At 53.1% G+C, this 10,000-nt stretch overlaps 1 protein-coding gene across 3 annotated transcripts in view; it reads right to left on the bottom strand.

The window, feature by feature from the left end:
* Nucleotides 1-9,573, bottom strand: part of celf2 (cugbp, Elav-like family member 2) — a 49,072-nt gene extending 39,499 nt beyond the window's left edge. For 2 of the 3 annotated variants that reach the window (XM_076029900.1, XM_076029901.1), the window contains exon 1: nt 9,466-9,548. The gene's annotated coding sequence lies outside the window, so the exon portion shown is untranslated. Of the gene's footprint in view, nt 1-9,465 lie in introns of all 3 variants that reach the window. The other variant, XM_076029902.1, reaches the window with a different exon arrangement.
* Between the last annotated feature and the right edge of the window lie 427 nt (nt 9,574-10,000).

The raw sequence follows: 10,000 nt of genomic DNA, 5'->3' as shown, positions 1-10,000 counted from the left end.
TATTTTGCAATTTAACAAAAAAGAAACAAAAGTCGCAGGAGGAGGAGCTAACGTGTCGCTTGTCCTAACGGTTCGTTGCTAGCCAGCGTGCGTTTGCTATTTCTCTCCATGGAATCAACCTTTACCTTCCTCCGCCACTCAAACGAGGAAAGCAACCTGCTAGCTTAGCCTAGCCTGTCCGAGTGATTTCTTTTAGAAAATTCCAACAATTAACTTGCAACAGGATTGGATAAGACGCTAAGAAGCAGCTAGCACTGAGCTAACATGTCGCTCAGACCCATTTATTTAGCGTTTGTTCACGCTACTGGAGTGTCCGGCGTGACTCTCTTTTCAGTGCTACGCTGGTTGTCGTTGCTAACTTCCTCTCTCCGAGGCTAATTTGCCACAGCGACGCCCGCCGCCTCAGGGACCAAAGTGAAACCAATGAAAATAAAAGCGATCCAGTCGAATGGGCCCAGAACCGGCTGGTGTGTGCGCGTGTGCGTGCGTGCGTGTGTGTGCGTGCGTGTGTGTGTGTGTGTGTTTTTGGCACTTTCGATATGAAAATATTGTGTAAGCGGAGCCACGCGGAGCAGAGCGTGACAGCTCACAGCTGCTGCTGCGATAGCGCCACAAGGTTAGCTCATCAGTGGGACATATTAGCGGCGCCAACCCCTGATGATGACACCATCAGGTGCACATTACGCCACAGGGACCGCGGTGGCGGTGGCCGCGATGCTGCCCGTGACCTTCCAGGGTATTTTAATGGTTCCAGGAAGAGGCGCCGCAGTCACGCGTCGACCCCCCGCCCCCCCTCATTAATGGCTGCCCCGCCCCCTGGGTTGCAGGGAAGGCGACACTTCCGAAATGTTAACCACCGCCCCCCTCCGTCACCAACCTTCCAGAACTGCCCCCCCAAAGTCATTTAAGAGAAAGGTCAGAGGTCAACTTGGCCTTAGAGACGAAGGACAAAGTTGAGGTTCACGCTGCAAGAAGCGCATGTGCGTGTGTGTGTGTGTGTGTGAGGCCCTTTGCCAGCAGTTGGCATCTTGAAAGCAAAAAGTTCACATGAGCAGTGAGAGTGTGGCCAAAAAAAGACAGACTCTCTCTCTCACACACACACACACACACACACACACACACACACACACACACACACACACACACACACACACACACACACACACACACACACACACACACACTCCTCTTGAAGGTGTGGTGCTGGTGAGCAGGACAGATGGTCCTCGCTGTTGGAATTCAATAACGGTGACCGAGACGGACGACTGGCCGAGTGACCACCACCCACACACACACACACACACACACACACACACACACACACGCACGCACGCACGCACGCACGCACGCACGCACGCACACACACACACACACACTGATGCACGACCTCGAGTCGGTGATTATCAACCGCAGAAGCCAGGAGAACAGCCGGCTGAGGTTTCTCTGAGAAAAAAGGAAAAAAAAAAAAGAAAAAAATATATAAATATATACATGTATGTATATATGTATATGTATATATATATATATATGTATATATATATATATATATATATATATATATATATATATATATATATATATATAACTGGGTGGAGGAGGCGGGACTTCCTGACGCAGCGGGCGCCGGTATTTATCTGCAATCTGCTCTCGGATTCACCGCCGCCGCCGCCGTCTCGGAGCTCCCGGTGGTGAAATGCGTCCGAGATGTTTCGGTGATTAGCAATCAGGTGAAAAATGTTTTCTTCCTCTCTTCCCCGCCACTTCCTCCCTTATTTCCGCTAATTGCGACGACGTGAGCAGCGTCGTGTCGTGACCCGCCTCACGGCGCTGTGTTTTTTTTTCCTTCTTCCTCCAGTGCACGCGGTCGCGCGTCTGAGGCCGCGATCGACGCGCAAACCTGGAACGGAAGAACGTTTTTTTTTTCTCTTTGGGAGAAATGAAAGAAGGAGGCGGCGAAATTTCACTCAAAACGGCAGAGAAATAAAACCCATCCAAACTTTTTTTTTTTTTTTTTTAAGGTAACTGTTCTCTTCCTTTTCAGAGATGTTTTCTCTGATGTTCCATGACGCCGTGCGAGCACTGGGACGCAGGGGGGCCACGTGAAAGCACCGCAGCTTTCCACTTTCCGTCAAATCCTCTGTTGGAACACACACACACACACACGCGCGCACGTGAGCGTGCCTTTAGCCAGATGCACAACACTCCAACGCTCAATGTGTCCTTTAAAACGGCCGTCGCCGGCCTTAGCGGCGCCGTTAGCGGCGCAGTTAGCCGACATTATCCCCACTTCATTTAGCTGGCGGAACAATTAACCCTGGTGTGTGTGTGTGTGTGTGCCCGATGGAGGGACTTGGCATTAAGCTAAGCGGCGTAGCGTCTCGGCGCTAACTACCCTCCGAGTGTTTAACACAGTCGGCTCACATTAGCGCTCCTTCTCCTCCTTTAGCCCCGCCCCCTGCACAATCAATAGGCTTAAAGGCGGCGCCGCCGTCAACGAGAAAATATTTATTTTGCTAAATGAGACCTTACGCACACACACACACACACACACACACACACACACACACACACACACACACACACACACACACACACACACACACACACACACACACACACACACACAAAACGCACGTCGATGCGGTTAGCCTCCCCTTTCAGCGCTGTTTGCGACAGCATTCGGGTTCGACTGCAGCAATTACAGCCTTTAATTGAATTGATTTTGATAATGAGCTTCTGTAATGACACTGCGCTGGGAACGGCAGAGTGTGTGTACGTTTGTGCGTGCGCGTGGAAGCAAACTGCTGCTGTGTTTGTCGTTACCAAAAGGATTGCAGGGCTTTAAAGACGAGGAGGACGCAGAGGCAGCACGGACGGTCGCAGAGCCAAAAGAGGAACTCCTGATGCTAGGTAGCGATGCTAACAATACATTAGCAGGAGCGCAGCGAGCGACCAGGTGTTTTTTAAGGAAATGCAAACAGCTCTTGGACTTTGATTGAAATAAAGACACCTGCCGGAGCTAATTAGCTTCATTTCCCCCCAATTTACACCACAGGTGTCTGCGGTAAAGAATCCCTGTATTCAAGTACGCCTGCATTTTGTTCACCACAGTTTCAGATTTAAAGTGAAATCGGCTTTGTTGTTTGACAGCCGAACTGAACAGCGTTGAAGCCGATGCGTAATCCAGCACATTGTACGTCATGATGCAAATCAACCGAACCGCCGTGCTTTCCCATCACCGACTTCCTGCCTGAGGGATTCCACCTGCTGTGCTTGACTCGGTCGCTAGCGGTGAAAACTACAACGGTCTAAGTGTGTTTTTCCGGAGCGCCGCAGTTTCACACCTCTGGGACGCTTTTGCAACGCCCTGGCGTGAACTCGCACACTGACTTTACGGCCGCAAAAAACACTTTTGATGCAACTTGAGGGGTTGAAATGTCAAGCTGAAAGCTAGCCAGTTAGCCAGCTAGCGTCGCTAGCCTGGATTTAGATGGAGTCTGGGTGAAGGCGAGGTCACGGCGCAAAGCCTCCAGTGTTTTTGGCTCATCCGTCGCAGGATTTTTTATTCAAGGAAAAGTAAAAGAAGGGAGGCGTTGGCGCCGGCGGCTGAGTAAACGTGAGTTCTCTTCATCCCTCAGACTTTTTTTTTTTTTTTTTTTTTTTCCTGCAGAGATATGAAAGAAAAAAAAAAAAAAAAAAAAAAACCCTCAAAGACGGCGGCAGCGCCTGTCGGCATCAAACGCGGCCGCAAGAACCACAACGCGTCGTCATCGTCATTATCAGCGGTAGGCCACGCCCCCTTCCGGGAAGAAACAACCAATCACGCGACCACTTGCTGTCGGTGTTGAGATGCAAAGCTGTGCTTTAAAAAAAAAAAAACGGCTGGAGAAGGTGTTCTTCTTCTTTGACGTTTGATGAGTGGGTGACACACACACACACACACACACACACACACACACACACACTGAGAGAGCCAAGCTAGCGGTTGTACTCTGGCAGTGGAGTGGCGCTAATTATCTCGCCCAGCGAGGGAAGGTAAAGGAGGAGGTGGTGTGTGTGTGTGTGTGTGTGTGTGTGTGTGTTTAAATGTGCGTGTGTGTTTGTGTGTATGTGGTCTCAGCAGCTTTTTAATGAGCCCCACACTTCTTATCGCTCTCAAAAAAAACCCCTGAAAAAACAACAAACAAACACCAAAAAATCCTGCACTGTGATCCACCCACATGGACGGAGGACAGCACTCCACTGGTCATGTGACCTCCCCCCCCCCCCCCCTCTCCCTCGTATTCAGCTTCAGTGTCAAAGTGAAACATCCTTGAGAGAAAAACGATGAATCAAAGAGCTTTTTCATCGGTTTCTCCACAAAGAGATGGGTGAGAGTGAGGTGGGAGGGGGGCGGGGCGTGGGGGGGCGGGTGGGGGGAGGTCTATCAGACAAAAGAAAGATGAAGATGATGATGATGACGACAGCGCTACGAGAGCCAGAAAAGAAGAAAGAGGGCCAACTTGGAGGACGCGTCCCGGACGAGCTCCCGCCCTTGACGCTTTCAGACGCCCGTCGGCCAATCAGGAGAGGGTTCGCGATGAAGAAGCCATGGAGAGGCCTCGCCTGATTGGATGGGGGCCGACGGATGGGTTGCCGCTGCAAGTTGCTGCGTGTGTGCTCATCAAAGAGAGAGAGGGAGTGAAAGAAAGAGAGAAAAATGTCGCCTGTGATGTAATAAAGGCGGAGCCGCGCACATGAAAAGAGCTCGAGAGCCGGAGAGCCCCGACTGTGGCAGAAGGGGGGCGGGGCTTAGGGCTTTAAAGCCCTCCAGGGGGCGCGGTGCATGTTTGTCGCCGATAGATGGGTTGTGGTGTGTGTGTGTGTGTGTGTGCATGGAAAAGTGTTTTTTAGACCCCGGTGGCGTTATTAAAAGTGGCGAGATGAACGCGGCTCTCGAGGCAACGCGGCACAAATGGACACCAGCGCGCTTTGTCTCCGCCCCCCCGGAGCTTCATTAGCGGGTCATTAGCAACGACTTGGGTTCCGGCCGCTGTTCTAATGTGAAGGCAAAACAAAAAACAGAAGAAAAAACGCAATCATCTTCGCCGAGAAGACTCATTATTTCTGTTTTTCCACCGCAACTTCAGTCTTTGTCTGCAAATTGTTTGTTTTTCCTTCCTGCGTCTTGAAAGGCATCGGCCGCCGACATCGCGAACGTCGCAAGTTGTCGGAAGCAACACTAACGCGTCTCGTCTATTCCGGTGACAATCCGCCTGCTGCGCGACGACGGGGCCTCCTCTCTTCTGATTGGTTAGCACAGTTTCATCAATGTCATGTCAGAAATTAGCCACCGTAGACGGTCAAAAAGCCGTATGAAGGAGATGCTAGCAGTGAGCACAGAACATTCGCTTGACCTGGCAAACATCTGTAAGCTACGGCTTCGTATATTAGCATTCTACTGCTGCCGTTAAGCTAGGCGGGGACCAAGTGGTGGCAGATATTATTATTAAAAATGCTTTTGGGGCCCATGGGATTTGTTGCTGCAGTACCTCAAGTGGCCACTGGAAAAAATAAACATGCGCCGACATATTGCCGGTCCAGTATCCGGTTCTTATAATACATCCACGGGTTGCGGGAACATTCTGGGACATTAAAGTGTTGTCCGCAAGTCTACTGTGGTGGGGCAGACAGCAGACTTGGGAGACTACAAATGTAGCAGCTTCAGTCTCCTCCTTGTTACCTTTGGCTAGGCGGTAACCTGGGTTAGCTAGCGGCGACGTTAGCCCGCTGCGGGAGATGTGGAGTTTTCTGATTTACGATGACGCTCAAACAAAAAAAAATAAAAAAATAAAAACAGGTCGAGTGTCTTCGGCCTTTATCCCACATTCTGATCAAAAATGTTTTTTTGTTTTTTTTTAAAAGTGCTTTGAAAAGAGACGTCAACCCGGGGAGCCCTTCATCCGTCCGATCGTCCGACGGCCAAACTCAGACGTTTTATTTTCCAACCGAACCCTCCGCTGGAAACCATGAAGAAAATAAAAAAAAGAGAAGAAAAGCAGCAAATCCTGAGATCAAAGTATAAAAGCTTTACAAAGGAGGTCGGAGAGGGAATCCTTAAACAGACTTCTGGACCGGCGCACTGTTAGCAGCAGCAGCGGCGGCGGCGGCAGCAGCAGCAGCAGCAGCTGCAGCGGCGGCGGCGGCAGCAGCGGCGGCGGCAGCAGCAGCAGCAGCAGCGGCGGCGGCAGCAGCAGCAGCAGCAGCAGCGGTAATGACGGCTCATTTCCAGCTCCGCTCCATCCTCGGAGCTTTTGTGACTCATCACATCTGCATCTGCTTGCGAGAGCAAAATGACAGCCGACAGCATCAGTCGCAAGGAAAGTGGGCGACCTGCGGGGGCGTGACACCTTGTAAAACATTCCCGGCAGCTCCCGCTACAAATCTGCAGCGGCAGCGAGGCGACGAGCGCTTCCTGCTCCGACCGGCGTCGTCTGCGGCAGCGCTCGGCTTCATCACGCCGCTCTGACAGACGACGAGAACGCACACTTATCGCACACCTTAAATCACTTAGGCCAACGTTTGCCGCGCGCGCGTGTGTGTGTGTGTGTGTGTGTGTGTGTGTGTGTGTGTGTGTGTGTGTGTGTGCGTGTGTGCGCACTGTCAGACTGCAGACAAATGATCCACTATAGAATCCAAAGAGTTATGTTATGAGAGGAAGCGGAGTCGCACTATTTGTACATCTCATTCTGTTTCAGTGTGTGCGCTTCTTTTTTTTTTGACAGCTTAGCTAGTATAAAATTTGCACTGCTAGGGGCGGGGCCTCGGGAATCGCTGTGGCTGAGCCAAACTGGGGCCTGACACCTCTGCCAAAACACAGCAGAAATGACAAACAAGCCGAGCCACGCCTGCCGCAGAATTAGCCGTTAGCCCATGCTAAGTAGTGTGAGCGAGGGGAGCTAGCTCAATGTGCAGCGTAGCGTACTGTACTCTTCAACAGTTAGCGCTGGAAAAACTAGCCACAAGGAGGAATGGTTAGCTGGCTAGCCTAGCATCGCTCAAGTCGCCTCTGTCTCAGATGATGCGTTTGTGTCAATTCAGCAACGAATACAGTTAGCAATCGTGGAATCGTGGCTGGCCTGGGCGGGGGGGCATTAAACAACGTTAACAGCTACTTCACTCAGAGTGCATTCTCCCTCTCCACCTCCCTCCACCGCCGCCGCCGCTCTTTTTCACTTCCCGCTCCAAGTTTTTGGCGGCGCTCCAACATTCCACTCTGCCCCCATCAGTCCCCCGTTAGCCGTTGTTTTTTTTTATTTTTCGAAGGAGAGTCGTGCGGGAGGGGGAAGAGCGCCGAACCACAAACATCACTCCGCCGGCTTTCACAAGCCGGGCGAGCCGGTGGAAGTTAATAAGCAGGTATTGCTTTTTAACCGCTGCTGCACTTATTGCTTTGCCCTCCGGTGCGCCGGAGTGCCTCGGCTCCGCCCCTCCACCGTCCATCCGCTCGCTCCATCGTCGCTCGGATAACCTCCATCCCTCCCTCCACACCTCCCTCCATCCCTCCCTCCATCCACACCTCCCCCAACACCTCCCTCCATCCCTCCCTCCACACCTTCCTCCATCCCTCCCTCCACACCTCCCTCCATCCCTCCCTCCACACCTTCCTCCCTCCATCCACACCTCCCTCCATCCCTCCCTCCACACCTCCCTCCATCCCTCCCTCCATCCCTCCCTCCCCACCTCCCTCCCTCCACACATCCCTCCCCAGCTTTTGTTTTGCAGGCAATTGATTGGCTGTCCTCACCGTCCGCTGGTCGACTCCCCCCCGCCCGCTGCTGCTGCTGCTGCCGCCGCCGCCGCCGCTGCCCAGAAGCCAAGTGGGCGTAACTTGTCTGCAACGACTTCTACGACAAATCGGCCGCCCATCGGCACCACCTGCTGCTGGTACGGCCGCGTCCACCAGGTTTTAAAGAGCGGCGTCGGGAACACAGTGGTGAACACCGTGGCAACGAGCGCGGACGCAGCGTGAAACCTTCTCTCTCTGCTCCACGTGGACTCTTTTTAATCCTCTTCCCTCCGGGGGGGGGGTTAAAAACTTCTTACCAATCACAGAGTGACAGAGTGCAATGTGAGTCGCCGCTGGTGCAGGGTGGCGACAGTTCTTCAAAGTTCTTTTCCAGTTCTCGAGCAGCACCGCCAAACAAGCAAACCGCTGAGCCGTCACGCCTCTGAAGAAGCCGACTCACTCACTGACTCACTGACTCACTCACTGACTCACTCACTCACTGACTCACTCACTCACTGACTCACTCGCTAACTGACTCACTCGCTCGCTCACTGACTCGCTCACCCGACTCACTCACTCGCTCACTCACTGACTCATTGACTCACTCACTCACTCGCTCACTCACTGACTCACTCCCTCACTTGCTCACTCCCTCACTCGCTCACTCACTCACTCGCTCACTGACTCAGTCACTCACTCACTCACTGAGTCACTCACTCACTGGCTTGCTCACTGGCTCACTCACTCACTCACTCACTCACTCGCTCGCTCACTCCCTCACTCGCTCACTCACTCGCTCACTCCCTCACTTGCTCACTCACTCACTCGCTCACTCACTCACTGAGTCACTCACTCACTGGCTCGCTCACTCGCTCACCCACTCACTCACTCGCTCACTCACTCGCTCGCCACTACAATCCAAATTTTGCCGGAGCGCGACTTCAAAAAGGGGCTCCGGACACGAGAGCTCGACAGGAAACGCCGCCGGCGTGCGGGGGCGGAGCCGGGAAGGAAGGGAGCCGCGGCACAGAGGAAGAAGAAGAAGTAGAAGAAGAAGAAAGAGAAGGCGCTTTGGCCAGCGCAGTAATCCTGCCGCGGCCTCGTCCCCCCGGGGCGTCTTCACACCTCCGACATGGGGATAAAGAGACTGAAGCCCTCGCCGCTGCCGCCGCCGCCGCCGCGGGAACACATAGCGAGCTTAACAGACTTATTCCAGCAGCAATTAACACGGCGGCGACTCGGCGCAAAAACAACAGCAAGGCCGATTCTGGGGGAAAGTCGGCAGGACAAATCCCTTCCTTCCACTGGAAGCTGCGGCGGGAGTTGCAGCTTCCAGTGGGAGGACGGGGGGGCGAGGACGAGTTGGACGACTGCGCCGGGAATGATGGGATTCCCGGGTTGGTCGGCGGCAGGATCGGCCAATGGCGGGCCGGGAGAGAGAAGTGATCTGAGGGAATAACTGCCGCGAGAGAGCCGGAGCGAGAAAGCCGATCGCGGCGGCTGCTCTCGCCCCCTGGGGCCACCAGGGGGAGCCGTCACAAGCTGGCAGGGAACACGGGACGGAGAGGCTGCAACGCACGCATGTCGGAAAACACAGCAAAGGAAGGGGTCAACGTTACTGACCCCTTCTGAAGCTCCACCCACCAAACGAGCAAAACGCCGACGTGTGTGATTGGTGGTTGGAGAGAGAGACTCACCCCTGTTAAGGTCTTGATGTTGTGCAGCGCGTTCTGGGCTTCGAGGGCGGCTTTCCGCGTGTAGAATGTGACAAAACAGCAGCCTGGTGGGTGAGAGAGAGAGAGAGAGAGAGAGAGAGAGAGAGGAGGAGAAAGAGAGAAGGGGTGAGAGAGAGAGAGTGATAGAGAGAGAGGCAGAAAAGGGGAAACAAAAGCAGTCAGCGTTAGCATGAGGAGGAACACGCCCACATTGCCCATTTCACTTCCTCGTCTGAAGGACATGCCCGCATTTTTCCCAGAATGATTCTACAGCAGCGCCGGACTCCTGAACACTGTCTCACTTCATCTACGCGATCTTCATCTTTATCTTAGTGTATAAGAGGCTTATGTATTACTCCGCGATAGCCGTAATGCTGCGAGCGGTGCGGCTTTGTAATTTACCTAAGTCGTACTACGGTAAAACACTTTGACAGAGCGCCGTGTACCTCTCCAAATCGCTTCGACGTCAGCAAGCACAACCAGAATCAATCCATATATAAGGCGCTCCGGATTATAA

Source organism: Nelusetta ayraudi, unplaced genomic scaffold, assembly GCF_046127955.1.
Source record: "Nelusetta ayraudi isolate G7.1 ecotype Tasmania unplaced genomic scaffold, CSIRO-AGI_Nayr_v1 ptg000027l, whole genome shotgun sequence".
NCBI classification, from domain to species: Eukaryota; Metazoa; Chordata; class Actinopteri; order Tetraodontiformes; family Monacanthidae; genus Nelusetta; species Nelusetta ayraudi.
Note: the sequence above shows the minus strand (reverse complement) of the source record. Positions and strands in the feature narration are given on the sequence as shown.